Here is a 12317-nt window from a genome sequence, read left to right as displayed (position 1 = left end):
ATTATTGTGTTGATTGTTCTCTCCACCTCCCTGCAACAGACACAGGATGGATGAATTAAAGTTATCCTACCAGACATAGGAGTCCTGAATGGGCCCACCAGTCTTATATATCTCGCCTGATCGAGCCTGATCGAGCGATGAGCGTGGTATCATGTTGCAAGTGGCTGCATGGCTTAGCTTACTAAATGCAAATGCATAAGAGTAATATTCTTAGCATTCCTAGAGCCTACGGCCACACCACACTGAATGCACCCGATCTCGTCTGATCTAGGAAGTTAAGCAGTGTCAGGCCTAGTTAATACCTGGATGGGAGAAGGCCTGGGAATACCAGGTGCTGTAGGCTTTTTTGTGCTCCAAGTTCAGGAAGTGAGGCCTTTCTCAATTGCCTTTTAAAACTGCAAGGTCTAGCCGACTAGATGCTTAAAAGTACAAAACTCACTAGGCCCAGAGCCTACGGCCACACCACACTGAATGCGCCTGATCTCGTCTGATCTCAGAAGCTAAGCAGTGTCAGGCCTAGTTAGTACCTGGATGGGAGACCACCTGGGAATACCAGGTGCTGTAGGCTTTTTTGTGCTCCAAGTTCAGGAAGTGAGCCATTTCACAATTGCCTTTCAAAACTGCAAGGTCTAGCCGACTAGATGCTTAAAAGTACAAAACTCACTAGGCCCAGAGCCTACGGCCACACCACACTGAATGCGCCTGATCTCGTCTGATCTCAGAAGCTAAGCAGTGTCGGGCCTAGTTAGTACCTGGATGGGAGACCGCCTGGGAATACCAGGTGCTGTAGGCTTTTTTGTACTCCAAGTTCAGGAAGTGAGCCATTTCTCAATTGCCTTTCAAAACTGCAAGGTCTAGCCGACTAGATGCTTAAAAGTACAAAACTCACAAGGCCCAGAGCCTACGGCCACACCACACTGAATGCGCCCGATCTCGTCTGATCTCGGAAGCTAAGCAGTGTAGGGCCTCGTTAGTACCTGGATGGGAGACCGCCTGGGAATACCAGGTGCTGTAGGCTTTTTTGTGCTCCAAGTTCAGGAAGTGAGCCTATTTCACAATTGCCTTTCAAAACTGCAAGGTCTAGCCGACTAGATGCTTAAAAGTACAAAACTCTCTAGGCCCAGAGCCTACGGCCACACCACACTGAATGCGCCCGATCTCGGAAGCTAAACAGGGTCGGGCCTAGTTAGTACCTGGATGGGAGACTGCCTGGGAATACCAGGTGCTGTAGGCTTTTTTGTGCTCCATGATTAGTAATTGCGCAACTTCTCAATTATTTTTCAAATTTGGTATGTTTCCAAAATAATTGTATCCCGTTTTATAGCGGAAATGTTGGACAACATCATGAGGGCTGGAGCTACCTTTTTACATAGAATTAGCATACAGGTAGTGTGTTCATGGGTAATAAATCGACTTTCACATGTAATGCAGTACAGAGAATATTGAGTCCTTCAAGAGGCATGAAAGAAAACCATTATTGTGTTGATTGTTCTCTCCACCTCCCTGCAACAGACACAGGATGGATGAATTAAAGTTATCCTACCAGACATAGGAGTCCTGAATGGGCCCACCAGTCTTATATATCTCGCCTGATCGAGCCTGATCGAGCGATGAGCGTGGTATCATGTTGCAAGTGGCTGCATGGCTTAGCTTACTAAATGCAAATGCATAAGAGTAATATTCTTAGCATTCCTAGAGCCTACGGCCACACCACACTGAATGCACCCGATCTCGTCTGATCTTGGAAGTTAAGCAGTGTCAGGCCTAGTTAGTACCTGGATGGGAGACTGCCTGGGAATACCAGGTGCTGTAGGCTTTTTTGTGCTCCAAGTTCAGGAAGTGAGCCCTTTCTCAATTGCCTTTTAAAACTGCAAGGTCTAGCCGACTAGATGCTTAAAAGTACAAAACTCACAAGGCCCAGAGCCTACGGCCACACCACACTGAATGTGCCCGATCTCATCTGATCTCGGAAGCTAAGCAGTGTCGGGCCTCGTTAGTACCTGGATTGGAGACCGCCTGGGAATACCAGGTGCTGTAGGCTTTTTTGTGCTCCAAGTTCAGGAAGTGAGCCATTTCTCAATTGCCTTTCAAAACTGCAAGGTCTAGCTGACTAGATGCTTAAAAGTACAAAACTCACTAGGCCCAGAGACTACGGACACACCACACTGATTGCGCCCGATCTCGTCTGATCTCGGAAGCTAAGCAGTGTCAGGCCTAGTTAGTACCTGGATGGGAGACCACCTGGGAATACCAGGTGCTGTAGGCTTTTTTGTGCTCCAAGTTCAGGAAGTGAGCCATTTCACAATTGCCTTTCAAAACTGCAAGGTCTAGCCGACTAGATGCTTAAAAGTACAAAACTAAACTCACTAGGCCCAGAGCCTACGGCCACACCACACTGAATGCGCCCGATCTCGGAAGCTAAGCAGGGTCGGGCCTTTTTAGTACGTGGATGGGAGACTGCCTGGGAATACCAGGTGCTGTAGGCTTTTTTGTGTTCCATGATTAGTAATTGCACAACTTCTCAATTATTTTTCAAATTTGGTATGTTTCCAAAATAATTGTATCCCGTTTTATAGCGGAAATGTTGGACAACATCATGAGGGCTGGAGCTACCTTTTTACATAGAATTAGCATACAGGTAGTGTGTTCATGGGTAATAAATCGACTTTCACATGTAATGCAGTACAGAGAATATTGAGTCCTTCAAGAGGCATGAAAGAAACCCATTATTGTGTTGATTGTTCTCTCCACCTCCCTGCAACAGACACAGGATGGATGAATTAAAGTTATCCTACCAGACATAGGAGTCCTGAATGGGCCCACCAGTCTTATATATCTCGCCTGATCGAGCCTGATCGAGCGATGAGCGTGGTATCATGTTGCAAGTGGCTGCATGGCTTAGCTTACTAAATGCAAATGCATAAGAGTAATATTCTTAGCATTCCTAGAGCCTACGGCCACACCACACTGAATGCACCCGATCTCGTCTGATCTCGGAAGTTAAGCAGTGTCAGGCCTAGTTAGTACCTGGATGGGAGACCGCCTGGGAATACCAGGTGCTGTAGGCTTTTTTGTGCTCCAAGTTCAGGAAGTGAGCCCTTTCTCAATTGCCTTTTAAAACTGCAAGGTCTAGCCGACTAGATGCTTAAAAGTACAAAACTCACTAGGCCCAGAGCCTACGGCCACACCACACTGAATGCGCCTGATCTCGTCTGATCTCAGAAGCTAAGCAGTGTCGGGCCTAGTTAATACCCGGATGGGAGACCGCCTGGGAATACCAGGTGCTGTAGGCTTTTTTGTACTCCAAGTTCAGGAAGTGAGCCATTTCTCAATTGCCTTTCAAAACTGCAAGGTCTAGCCGACTAGATGCTTAAAAGTACAAAACTCACAAGGCCCAGAGCCTACGGCCACACCACACTGAATGCGCCCGATCTCGTCTGATCTCGGAAGCTAAGCAGTGTCAGGCCTCGTTAGTACCTGGATGGGAGACCGCCTGGGAATACCAGGTGCTGTAGGCTTTTTTGTGCTCCAAGTTCAGGAAGTGAGCCATTTCTCAATTGCCTTTCAAAACTGCAAGGTCTAGCTGACTAGATGCTTAAAAGTACAAAACTCACTAGGCCCAGAGCCTACGGCCACACCACACTGATTGCGCCCGATCTCGTCTGATCTCGGAAGCTAAGCAGTGTCGGGCCTAGTTAGTACCTGGATGGGAGACCACCTGGGAATACCAGGTGCTGTAGGCTTTTTTGTGCTCCAAGTTCAGGAAGTGAGCCATTTCACAATTGCCTTTCAAAACTGCAAGGTCTAGCCGACTAGATGCTTAAAAGTACAAAACTCACAAGGCCCAGAGCCTACGGCCACACCACACTGAATGCGTCTGATCTCGGAAGCTAAGCAGTGTCGGGCCTCGATAGTACCTGGATGGGAGACCGCCTGGGAATACCAGGTGCTGTAGGCGTTTTTGTACTCCAAGTTCAGGAAGTGAGCCATTTCACAATTGCCTTTCAAAACTGCAAGGTCTAGCCGACTAGATGCTTAAAAGTACAAAACTCACTAGGCCCAGAGCCTACGGCCACACCACACTGAATGCGCCCGATCTCGGAAGCTAAGCAGGGTCGGGCCTAGTTAGTACCTGGATGGGAGACTGCCTGGGAATACCAGGTGCTGTAGGCTTTTTTGTGCTCCATGATTAGTAATTGCGCAACTTCTCAATTATTTTTCAAATTTGGTATGTTTCCAAAATAATTGTATACCGTTTTATAGCGGAAATGTTGGACAACATCATGAGGGCTGGAGCTACCTTTTTACATAGAATTAGCATACAGGTAGTGTGTTCATGGGTAATAAATCGACTTTCACATGTAATGCAGTACAGAGAATATTGAGTCCTTCAAGAGGCATGAAAGAAAACCATTATTGTGTTGATTGTTCTCTCCACCTCCCTGCAACAGACACAGGATGGATGAATTAAAGTTATCCTACCAGACATAGGAGTCCTGAATGGGCCCACCAGTCTTATATATCTCGCCTGATCGAGCCTGATCGAGCGATGAGCGTGGTATCATGTTGCAAGTGGCTGCATGGCTTAGCTTACTAAATGCAAATGCATAAGAGTAATATTCTTAGCATTCCTAGAGCCTACGGTCACACCACACTGAATGCACCCGATCTCGTCTGATCTTGGAAGTTAAGCAGTGTCAGGCCTAGTTAGTACCTGGATGGGAGACCGCCTGGGAATACCAGGTGCTGTAGGCTTTTTTGTGCTCCAAGTTCAGGAAGTGAGCCCTTTCTCAATTGCCTTTTAAAACTGCAAGGTCTAGCCGACTAGATGCTTAAAAGTACAAAACTCACAAGGCCCAGAGCCTACGGCCACACCACACTGAATGCGCCCGATCTCGTCTGATCTCGGAAGCTAAGCAGTGTCGGGCCTCGTTAGTACCTGGATGGGAGACCGCCTGGGAATACCAGGTGCTGTAGGCTTTTTTGTGCTCCAAGTTCAGGAAGTGAGCCATTTCACAATTGCCTTTCAAAACTGCAAGGTCTAGCCGACTAGATGCTTAAAAGTACAAAACTCACTAGGCCCAGAGCCTACGGCCACACCACACTGAATGCGCCTGATCTCGTCTGATCTCAGAAGCTAAGCAGTGTCGGGCCTAGTTAGTACCTGGATGGGAGACCACCTGGGAATACCAGGTGCTGTAGGCTTTTTTGTACTCCAAGTTCAGGAAGTGAGCCATTTCTCAATTGCCTTTCAAAACTGCAAGGTCTAGCCGACTAGATGCTTAAAAGTACAAAACTCACAAGGCCCAGAGCCTACGGCCACACCACACTGAATGCGTCTGATCTCGGAAGCTAAGCAGTGTCGGGCCTCGTTAGTACCTGGATGGGAGACCGCCTGGGAATACCAGGTGCTGTAGGCTTTTTTGTGCTCCAAGTTCAGGAAGTGAGCCATTTCACAATTGCCTTTCAAAACTGCAAGGTCTAGCCGACTAGATGCTTAAAAGTACAAAACTCACTAGGCCCAGAGCCTACGGCCACACCACACTGAATGCGCCTGATCTCGTCTGATCTCAGAAGCTAAGCAGTGTTGGGCCTAGTTAGTACCTGGATGGGAGACCGCCTGGGAATACCAGGTGCTGTAGGCTTTTTTGTACTCCAAGTTCAGGAAGTGAGCCATTTCTCAATTGCCTTTCAAAACTGCAAGGTCTAGCCGACTAGATGCTTAAAAGTACAAAACTCACTAGGCCCAGAGCCTACGGCCACACCACACTGAATGCGCCTGATCTCGGAAGCTAAGCAGGGTCGGGCCTAGTTAGTACCTGGATGGGAGACTGCCTGGGAATACCAGGTGCTGTAGGCTTTTTTGTGCTCCATGATTAGTAATTGCGCAACTTCTCAATTATTTTTCAAATTTGGTATGTTTCCAAAATAATTGTATCCCGTTTTATAGCGGAAATGTTGGACAACATCATGAGGGCTGGAGCTACCTTTTTACATAGAATTAGCATACAGGTAGTGTGTTCATGGGTAATAAATCGACTTTCACATGTAATGCAGTACAGAGAATATTGAGTCCTTCAAGAGGCATGAAAGAAACCCATTATTGTGTTGATTGTTCTCTCCACCTCCCTGCAACAGACACAGGATGGATGAATTAAAGTTATCCTACCAGACATAGGAGTCCTGAATGGGCCCACCAGTCTTATATATCTCGCCTGATCGAGCCTGATCGAGCGATGAGCGTGGTATCATGTTGCAAGTGGCTGCATGGCTTAGCTTACTAAATGCAAATGCATAAGAGTAATATTCTTAGCATTCCTAGAGCCTACGGCCACACCACACTGAATGCACCCGATCTCGTCTGATCTCGGAAGTTAAGCAGTGTCAGGCCTAGTTAGTACCTGGATGGGAGACCGCCTGGGAATACCAGGTGCTGTAGGCTTTTTTGTGCTCCAAGTTCAGGAAGTGAGCCCTTTCTCAATTGCCTTTTAAAACTGCAAGGTCTAGCCGACTAGATGCTTAAAAGTACAAAACTCACTAGGCCCAGAGCCTAAGGCCACACCACACTGAATGTGCCTGATCTCGTCTGATCTCAGAAGCTAAGCAGTGTCGGGCCTAGTTAGTACCTGGATGGGAGACCGCCTGGGAATACCAGGTGCTGTAGGCTTTTTTGTACTCCAAGTTCAGGAAGTGAGCCATTTCTCAATTGCCTTTCAAAACTGCAAGGTCTAGCCGACTAGATGCTTAAAAGTACAAAACTCACAAGGCCCAGAGCCTACGGCCACACCACACTGAATGCGCCCGATCTCGTTTGATCTCGGAAGCTAAGCAGTGTCGGGCCTTGTTAGTACCTGGATGGGAGACCGCCTGGGAATACCAGGTGCTGTAGGCTTTTTTGTGCTCCAAGTTCAGGAAGTGAGCCATTTCACAATTGCCTTTCAAAACTGCAAGGTCTAGCCGACTAGATGCTTAAAAGTACAAAACTCACAAGGCCCAGAGCCTACGGCCACACCACACTGAATGCGTCTGATCTCGGAAGCTAAGCAGTGTAGGGCCTCGTTAGTACCTGGATGGGAGACTGCCTGGGAATACCAGGTGCTGTAGGCTTTTTTGTGCTCCATGATTAGTAATTGCGCAACTTCTCAATTATTTTTCAAATTTGGTATGTTTCCAAAATAATTGTATCCCGTTTTATAGCGGAAATGTTGGACAACATCATGAGGGCTGGAGCTACCTTTTTACATAGAATTAGCATACAGGTAGTGTGTTCATGGGTAATAAATCGACTTTCACATGTAATGCAGTACAGAGAATATTGAGTCCTTCAAGAGGCATGAAAGAAAACCATTATTGTGTTGATTGTTCTCGCCACCTCCCTGCAACAGACACAGGATGGATGAATTAAAGTTATCCTACCAGACATAGGAGTCCTGAATGGGCCCACCAGTCTTATATATCTCGCCTGATCGAGCCTGATCGAGCGATGAGCGTGGTATCATGTTGCAAGTGGCTGCATGGCTTAGCTTACTAAATGCAAATGCATAAGAGTAATATTCTTAGCATTCCTAGAGCCTACGGCCACACCACACTGAATGCACCCGATCTCGTCTGATCTCGGAAGTTAAGCAGTGTCAGGCCTAGTTAGTACCTGGATGGGAGACCGCCTGGGAATACCAGGTGCTGTAGGCTTTTTTGTGCTCCAAGTTCAGGAAGTGAGCCCTTTCTCAATTGCCTTTTAAAACTGCAAGGTCTAGCCGACTAGATGCTTAAAAGTACAAAACTCACTAGGCCCAGAGCCTACGGCCACACCACACTGAATGCGCCTGATCTCGTCTGATCTCAGAAGCTAAGCAGTGTCGGGCCTAGTTAGTACCTGGATGGGAGACCACCTGGGAATACCAGGTGCTGTAGGCTTTTTTGTGCTCCAAGTTCAGGAAGTGAGCCATTTCACAATTGCCTTTCAAAACTGCAAGGTCTAGCCGACTAGATGCTTAAAAGTACAAAACTCACTAGTCCCAGAGCCTACGGCCACACCACACTGAATGCGCCCGATCTCGGAAGCTAAGCAGGGTCGGGCCTAGTTAGTACCTGGATGGGAGACTGCCTGGGAATACCAGGTGCTGTAGGCTTTTTTGTGCTCCATGATTAGTAATTGCGCAACTTCTCAATTATTTTTCAAATTTGGTATGTTTCCAAAATAATTGTATCCCGTTTTATAGCGGAAATGTTGGACAACATCATGAGGGCTGGAGCTACCTTTTTACATAGAATTAGCATACAGGTAGTGTGTTCATGGGTAATAAATCGACTTTCACATGTAATGCAGTACAGATAATATTGAGTCCTACAAGAGGCATGAAAGAAAACCATTACTGTGTTGATTGTTCTCTCCACCTCCCTGCAACAGACACAGGATGGATGAATTAAAGTTATCCTACCAGACATAGGAGTCCTGAATGGGCCCACCAGTCTTATATATCTCGCCTGAATGAGCCTGATCGAGCGATGAGCGTGGTATCATGTTGCAAGTTGCTGCATGGCTTAGCTTACTAAATGCAAATGCATAAGAGTAATATTCTTAGCATTCCTAGAGCCTACGGCCACACCACACTGAATGCACCCGATCTCGTCTGATCTCGGAAGTTAAGCAGTGTCAGGCCTAGTTAGTACCTGGATGGGAGGCCGCCTGGGAATACCAGGTGCTGTAGGCTTTTTTGTGCTCCAAGTTCAGGAAGTGAGCCCTTTCTCAATTGCCTTTTAAAACTGCAAGGTCTAGCCGACTAGATGCTTAAAAGTACAAAACTCACTAGGCCCAGAGCCTACGGCCACACCACACTGAATGCGCCTGATCTCGTCTGATCTCAGAAGCTAAGCAGTGTCGGGCCTAGTTAGTACCTGGATGGGAGACCACCTGGGAATACCAGGTGCTGTAGGCTTTTTTGTGCTCCAAGTTCAGGAAGTGAGCCATTTCACAATTGCCTTTCAAAACTGCAAGGTCTAGCCGACTAGATGCTTAAAAGTACAAAACTCACTAGTCCCAGAGCCTACGGCCACACCACACTGAATGCGCCCGATCTCGGAAGCTAAGCAGGGTCGGGCCTAGTTAGTACCTGGATGGGAGACTGCCTGGGAATACCAGGTGCTGTAGGCTTTTTTGTGCTCCATGATTAGTAATTGCGCAACTTCTCAATTATTTTTCAAATTTGGTATGTTTCCAAAATAATTGTATCCCGTTTTATAGCGGAAATGTTGGACAACATCATGAGGGCTGGAGCTACCTTTTTACATAGAATTAGCATACAGGTAGTGTGTTCATGGGTAATAAATCGACTTTCACATGTAATGCAGTACAGAGAATATTGAGTCCTTCAAGAGGCATGAAAGAAACCCATTATTGTGTTGATTGTTCTCTCCACCTCCCTGCAACAGACACAGGATGGATGAATTAAAGTTATCCTACCAGACATAGGAGTCCTGAATGGGCCCACCAGTCTTATATATCTCGCCTGATCGAGCCTGATCGAGCGATGAGCGTGGTATCATGTTGCAAGTGGCTGCATGGCTTAGCTTACTAAATGCAAATGCATAAGAGTAATATTCTTAGCATTCCTAGAGCCTACGGCCACACCACACTGAATGCACCCGATCTCGTCTGATCTTGGAAGTTAAGCAGTGTCAGGCCTAGTTAGTACCTGGATGGGAGACCGCCTGGGAATACCAGGTGCTGTAGGCTTTTTTGTGCTCCAAGTTCAGGAAGTGAGCCCTTTCTCAATTGCCTTTTAAAACTGCAAGGTCTAGCCGACTAGATGCTTAAAAGTACAAAACTCACAAGGCCCAGAGCCTACGGCCACACCACACTGAATGCGCCTGATCTCGTCTGATCTCGGAAGCTAAGCAGTGTCGGGCCTCGTTAGTACCTGGATGGGAGACCGCCTGGGAATACCAGGTGCTGTAGGCTTTTTTGTGCTCCAAGTTCAGGAAGTGAGCCATTTCTCAATTGCCTTTCAAAACTGCAAGGTCTAGCTGACTAGATGCTTAAAAGTACAAAACTCACAAGGCCCAGAGCCTGCGGCCACACCACACTGAATGCGCCCCATCTCGTCTGATCTCGGAAGCTAAGCAGTGTCGGGCCTCGTTAGTACCTGGATGGGAGACCGCCTGGGAATACCAGGTGCTGTAGGCTTTTTTGTGCTCCAAGTTCAGGAAGTGAGCCATTTCTCAATTGCCTTTCAAAACTGCAAGGTCTAGCTGACTAGATGCTTAAAAGTACAAAACTCACTAGGCCCAGAGCCTACGGCCACACCACACTGATTGCGCCCGATCTCGTCTGATCTCGGAAGCTAAGCAGTGTCGGGCCTAGTTAGTACCTGGATGGGAGACCACCTGGGAATACCAGGTGCTGTAGGCTTTTTTGTACTCCAAGTTCAGGAAGTGAGCCATTTCACAATTGCCTTTCAAAACTGCAAGGTCTAGCCGACTAGATGCTTAAAAGTACAAAACTCACTAGGCCCAGAGCCTACGGCCACACCACACTGAATGCGCCCGATCTCGGAAGCTAAGCAGGGTCGGGCCTAGTTAGTACCTGGATGGGAGACTGCCTGGGAATACCAGGGCCTGTAGGCTTTTTTGTGCTCCATGATTAGTAATTGCGCAACTTCTCAATTATTTTTCAAATTTGGTATGTTTCCAAAATAATTGTATCCCGTTTTATAGCGGAAATGTTGGACAACATCATGAGGGCTGGAGCTACCTTTTTACATAGAATTAGCATACAGGTAGTGTGTTCATGGGTAATAAATCGACTTTCACATGTAATGCAGTACAGAGAATATTGAGTCCTTCAAGAGGCATGAAAGAAACCCATTATTGTGGTGATTGTTCTCTCCACCTCCCTGCAACAGACACAGGATGGATGAATTAAAGTTATCCTACCAGACATAGGAGTCCTGAATGGGCCCACCAGTCTTATATATCTCGCCTGATCGAGCCTGATCGAGCGATGAGCGTGGTATCATGTTGCAAGTGGCTGCATGGCTTAGCTTACTAAATGCAAATGCATAAGAGTAATATTCTTAGCATTCCTAGAGCCTACGGCCACACCACACTGAATGCACCCGATCTCGTCTGATCTCGGAAGTTAAGCAGTGTCAGGCCTAGTTAGTACCTGGATGGGAGACCGCCTGGGAATACCAGGTGCTGTAGGCTTTTTTGTGCTCCAAGTTCAGGAAGTGAGCCCTTTCTCAATTGCCTTTTAAAACTGCAAGGTCTAGCCGACTAGATGCTTAAAAGTACAAAACTCACTAGGCCCAGAGCCTAAGGCCACACCACACTGAATGCGCCTGATCTCGTCTGATCTCAGAAGCTAAGCAGTGTCGGGCCTAGTTAGTACCTGGATGGGAGACCGCCTGGGAATACCAGGTGCTGTAGGCTTTTTTGTACTCCAAGTTCAGGAAGTGAGCCATTTCTCAATTGCCTTTCAAAACTGCAAGGTCTAGCCGACTAGATGCTTAAAAGTACAAAACTCACAAGGCCCAGAGCCTACGGCCACACCACACTGAATGCGCCCGATCTCGTCTGATCTCGGAAGCTAAGCAGTGTCGGGCCTTGTTAGTACCTGGATGGGAGACCGCCTGGGAATACCCGGTGCTGTAGGCTTTTTTGTGCTCCAAGTTCAGGAAGTGAGCCATTTCACAATTGCCTTTCAAAACTGCAAGGTCTAGCCGACTAGATGCTTAAAAGTACAAAACTCTCTAGGCCCAGAGCCTACGGCCACACCACACTGAATGCGTCTGATCTCGGAAGCTAAGCAGTGTAGGGCCTCGTTAGTACCTGGATGGGAGACTGCCTGGGAATACCAGGTGCTGTAGGCTTTTTTGTGCTCCATGATTAGTAATTGCGCAACTTCTCAATTATTTTTCAAATTTGGTATGTTTCCAAAATAATTGTATCCCGTTTTATAGCGGAAATGTTGGACAACATCATGAGGGCTGGAGCTACCTTTTTACATAGAATTAGCATACAGGTAGTGTGTTCATGGGTAATAAATCGACTTTCACATGTAATGCAGTACAGAGAATATTGAGTCCTTCAAGAGGCATGAAAGAAAACCATTATTGTGTTGATTGTTCTCTCCACCTCCCTGCAACAGACACAGGATGGATGAATTAAAGTTATCCTACCAGACATAGGAGTCCTGAATGGGCCCACCAGTCTTATATATCTCGCCTGATCGAGCCTGATCGAGCGATGAGCGTGGTATCATGTTGCAAGTGGCTGCATGGCTTAGCTTACTAAATGCAAATGCATAAGAGTAATAT

At 47.0% G+C, this 12317-nt stretch overlaps 27 non-coding genes and 13 pseudogenes across 27 annotated transcripts; all 40 read left to right on the top strand.

Annotated features, from left to right (window-relative positions):
* Positions 1–224: 224 nt before the first annotated feature.
* LOC138457796 (5S ribosomal RNA) lies at positions 225–343 on the top strand (annotated as a pseudogene).
* A 106-nt stretch (positions 344–449) lies between these two features.
* LOC138463320 (5S ribosomal RNA) lies at positions 450–568 on the top strand. The gene has a single exon (XR_011265907.1). It is a non-coding gene; the product is annotated as a 5S ribosomal RNA (ribosomal RNA).
* Positions 569–674: 106 nt separating this feature from the next.
* Positions 675–793, top strand: LOC138455985 (5S ribosomal RNA). Its single transcript, XR_011262052.1, has one exon. It is a non-coding gene; the product is annotated as a 5S ribosomal RNA (ribosomal RNA).
* Positions 794–899: 106 nt separating this feature from the next.
* Positions 900–1018, top strand: LOC138461693 (5S ribosomal RNA). Its single transcript, XR_011264299.1, has one exon. It is a non-coding gene; the product is annotated as a 5S ribosomal RNA (ribosomal RNA).
* Positions 1019–1125: 107 nt separating this feature from the next.
* Positions 1126–1234, top strand: LOC138457705 (5S ribosomal RNA; annotated as a pseudogene).
* A 463-nt stretch (positions 1235–1697) lies between these two features.
* On the top strand, positions 1698–1816 carry LOC138454341 (5S ribosomal RNA). Its single transcript, XR_011261022.1, has one exon. It is a non-coding gene; the product is annotated as a 5S ribosomal RNA (ribosomal RNA).
* A 106-nt stretch (positions 1817–1922) lies between these two features.
* On the top strand, positions 1923–2041 carry LOC138454810 (5S ribosomal RNA). Its single transcript, XR_011261469.1, has one exon. It is a non-coding gene; the product is annotated as a 5S ribosomal RNA (ribosomal RNA).
* Positions 2042–2147: 106 nt separating this feature from the next.
* LOC138455402 (5S ribosomal RNA) lies at positions 2148–2266 on the top strand (annotated as a pseudogene).
* A 111-nt stretch (positions 2267–2377) lies between these two features.
* LOC138459244 (5S ribosomal RNA) lies at positions 2378–2486 on the top strand (annotated as a pseudogene).
* Positions 2487–2949: 463 nt separating this feature from the next.
* Positions 2950–3068, top strand: LOC138461511 (5S ribosomal RNA). The gene has a single exon (XR_011264126.1). It is a non-coding gene; the product is annotated as a 5S ribosomal RNA (ribosomal RNA).
* Positions 3069–3174: 106 nt separating this feature from the next.
* Positions 3175–3293, top strand: LOC138464279 (5S ribosomal RNA). The gene has a single exon (XR_011266860.1). It is a non-coding gene; the product is annotated as a 5S ribosomal RNA (ribosomal RNA).
* Positions 3294–3399: 106 nt separating this feature from the next.
* LOC138453842 (5S ribosomal RNA) lies at positions 3400–3518 on the top strand. Its single transcript, XR_011260545.1, has one exon. It is a non-coding gene; the product is annotated as a 5S ribosomal RNA (ribosomal RNA).
* Positions 3519–3624: 106 nt separating this feature from the next.
* Positions 3625–3743, top strand: LOC138460552 (5S ribosomal RNA). Its single transcript, XR_011263235.1, has one exon. It is a non-coding gene; the product is annotated as a 5S ribosomal RNA (ribosomal RNA).
* Positions 3744–3849: 106 nt separating this feature from the next.
* On the top strand, positions 3850–3958 carry LOC138458358 (5S ribosomal RNA; annotated as a pseudogene).
* Positions 3959–4064: 106 nt separating this feature from the next.
* Positions 4065–4173, top strand: LOC138457144 (5S ribosomal RNA; annotated as a pseudogene).
* A 463-nt stretch (positions 4174–4636) lies between these two features.
* Positions 4637–4755, top strand: LOC138464965 (5S ribosomal RNA). The gene has a single exon (XR_011267541.1). It is a non-coding gene; the product is annotated as a 5S ribosomal RNA (ribosomal RNA).
* Positions 4756–4861: 106 nt separating this feature from the next.
* Positions 4862–4980, top strand: LOC138462195 (5S ribosomal RNA). Its single transcript, XR_011264799.1, has one exon. It is a non-coding gene; the product is annotated as a 5S ribosomal RNA (ribosomal RNA).
* Positions 4981–5086: 106 nt separating this feature from the next.
* Positions 5087–5205, top strand: LOC138463020 (5S ribosomal RNA). Its single transcript, XR_011265607.1, has one exon. It is a non-coding gene; the product is annotated as a 5S ribosomal RNA (ribosomal RNA).
* Positions 5206–5311: 106 nt separating this feature from the next.
* LOC138457981 (5S ribosomal RNA) lies at positions 5312–5420 on the top strand (annotated as a pseudogene).
* Positions 5421–5526: 106 nt separating this feature from the next.
* LOC138460329 (5S ribosomal RNA) lies at positions 5527–5645 on the top strand. Its single transcript, XR_011263098.1, has one exon. It is a non-coding gene; the product is annotated as a 5S ribosomal RNA (ribosomal RNA).
* A 106-nt stretch (positions 5646–5751) lies between these two features.
* On the top strand, positions 5752–5860 carry LOC138458055 (5S ribosomal RNA; annotated as a pseudogene).
* A 463-nt stretch (positions 5861–6323) lies between these two features.
* LOC138461510 (5S ribosomal RNA) lies at positions 6324–6442 on the top strand. Its single transcript, XR_011264125.1, has one exon. It is a non-coding gene; the product is annotated as a 5S ribosomal RNA (ribosomal RNA).
* A 106-nt stretch (positions 6443–6548) lies between these two features.
* LOC138454308 (5S ribosomal RNA) lies at positions 6549–6667 on the top strand. Its single transcript, XR_011260992.1, has one exon. It is a non-coding gene; the product is annotated as a 5S ribosomal RNA (ribosomal RNA).
* A 106-nt stretch (positions 6668–6773) lies between these two features.
* LOC138461883 (5S ribosomal RNA) lies at positions 6774–6892 on the top strand. Its single transcript, XR_011264489.1, has one exon. It is a non-coding gene; the product is annotated as a 5S ribosomal RNA (ribosomal RNA).
* A 106-nt stretch (positions 6893–6998) lies between these two features.
* Positions 6999–7107, top strand: LOC138458667 (5S ribosomal RNA; annotated as a pseudogene).
* A 463-nt stretch (positions 7108–7570) lies between these two features.
* On the top strand, positions 7571–7689 carry LOC138461509 (5S ribosomal RNA). The gene has a single exon (XR_011264124.1). It is a non-coding gene; the product is annotated as a 5S ribosomal RNA (ribosomal RNA).
* Positions 7690–7795: 106 nt separating this feature from the next.
* On the top strand, positions 7796–7914 carry LOC138463007 (5S ribosomal RNA). Its single transcript, XR_011265593.1, has one exon. It is a non-coding gene; the product is annotated as a 5S ribosomal RNA (ribosomal RNA).
* Positions 7915–8020: 106 nt separating this feature from the next.
* LOC138457143 (5S ribosomal RNA) lies at positions 8021–8129 on the top strand (annotated as a pseudogene).
* A 463-nt stretch (positions 8130–8592) lies between these two features.
* Positions 8593–8711, top strand: LOC138463157 (5S ribosomal RNA). Its single transcript, XR_011265744.1, has one exon. It is a non-coding gene; the product is annotated as a 5S ribosomal RNA (ribosomal RNA).
* Positions 8712–8817: 106 nt separating this feature from the next.
* Positions 8818–8936, top strand: LOC138462995 (5S ribosomal RNA). Its single transcript, XR_011265581.1, has one exon. It is a non-coding gene; the product is annotated as a 5S ribosomal RNA (ribosomal RNA).
* Positions 8937–9042: 106 nt separating this feature from the next.
* On the top strand, positions 9043–9151 carry LOC138457142 (5S ribosomal RNA; annotated as a pseudogene).
* A 463-nt stretch (positions 9152–9614) lies between these two features.
* On the top strand, positions 9615–9733 carry LOC138463660 (5S ribosomal RNA). The gene has a single exon (XR_011266247.1). It is a non-coding gene; the product is annotated as a 5S ribosomal RNA (ribosomal RNA).
* Positions 9734–9839: 106 nt separating this feature from the next.
* Positions 9840–9958, top strand: LOC138463780 (5S ribosomal RNA). The gene has a single exon (XR_011266364.1). It is a non-coding gene; the product is annotated as a 5S ribosomal RNA (ribosomal RNA).
* Positions 9959–10064: 106 nt separating this feature from the next.
* On the top strand, positions 10065–10183 carry LOC138455209 (5S ribosomal RNA). Its single transcript, XR_011261850.1, has one exon. It is a non-coding gene; the product is annotated as a 5S ribosomal RNA (ribosomal RNA).
* Positions 10184–10289: 106 nt separating this feature from the next.
* LOC138460551 (5S ribosomal RNA) lies at positions 10290–10408 on the top strand. Its single transcript, XR_011263234.1, has one exon. It is a non-coding gene; the product is annotated as a 5S ribosomal RNA (ribosomal RNA).
* Positions 10409–10514: 106 nt separating this feature from the next.
* LOC138459398 (5S ribosomal RNA) lies at positions 10515–10623 on the top strand (annotated as a pseudogene).
* A 463-nt stretch (positions 10624–11086) lies between these two features.
* On the top strand, positions 11087–11205 carry LOC138461508 (5S ribosomal RNA). The gene has a single exon (XR_011264123.1). It is a non-coding gene; the product is annotated as a 5S ribosomal RNA (ribosomal RNA).
* Positions 11206–11311: 106 nt separating this feature from the next.
* On the top strand, positions 11312–11430 carry LOC138464901 (5S ribosomal RNA). The gene has a single exon (XR_011267478.1). It is a non-coding gene; the product is annotated as a 5S ribosomal RNA (ribosomal RNA).
* Positions 11431–11536: 106 nt separating this feature from the next.
* On the top strand, positions 11537–11655 carry LOC138461901 (5S ribosomal RNA). The gene has a single exon (XR_011264506.1). It is a non-coding gene; the product is annotated as a 5S ribosomal RNA (ribosomal RNA).
* Positions 11656–11761: 106 nt separating this feature from the next.
* Positions 11762–11870, top strand: LOC138458666 (5S ribosomal RNA; annotated as a pseudogene).
* The last annotated feature ends 447 nt before the right edge of the window (positions 11871–12317 follow it).

This window comes from Ambystoma mexicanum, chromosome 4p, assembly GCF_040938575.1.
Source record: "Ambystoma mexicanum isolate Mex_15411 chromosome 4p, UKY_AmexF1_1, whole genome shotgun sequence".
Lineage (NCBI taxonomy): Eukaryota > Metazoa > Chordata > Amphibia > Caudata > Ambystomatidae > Ambystoma > Ambystoma mexicanum.
This window is presented reverse-complemented; position numbering and strand designations above follow the sequence as displayed.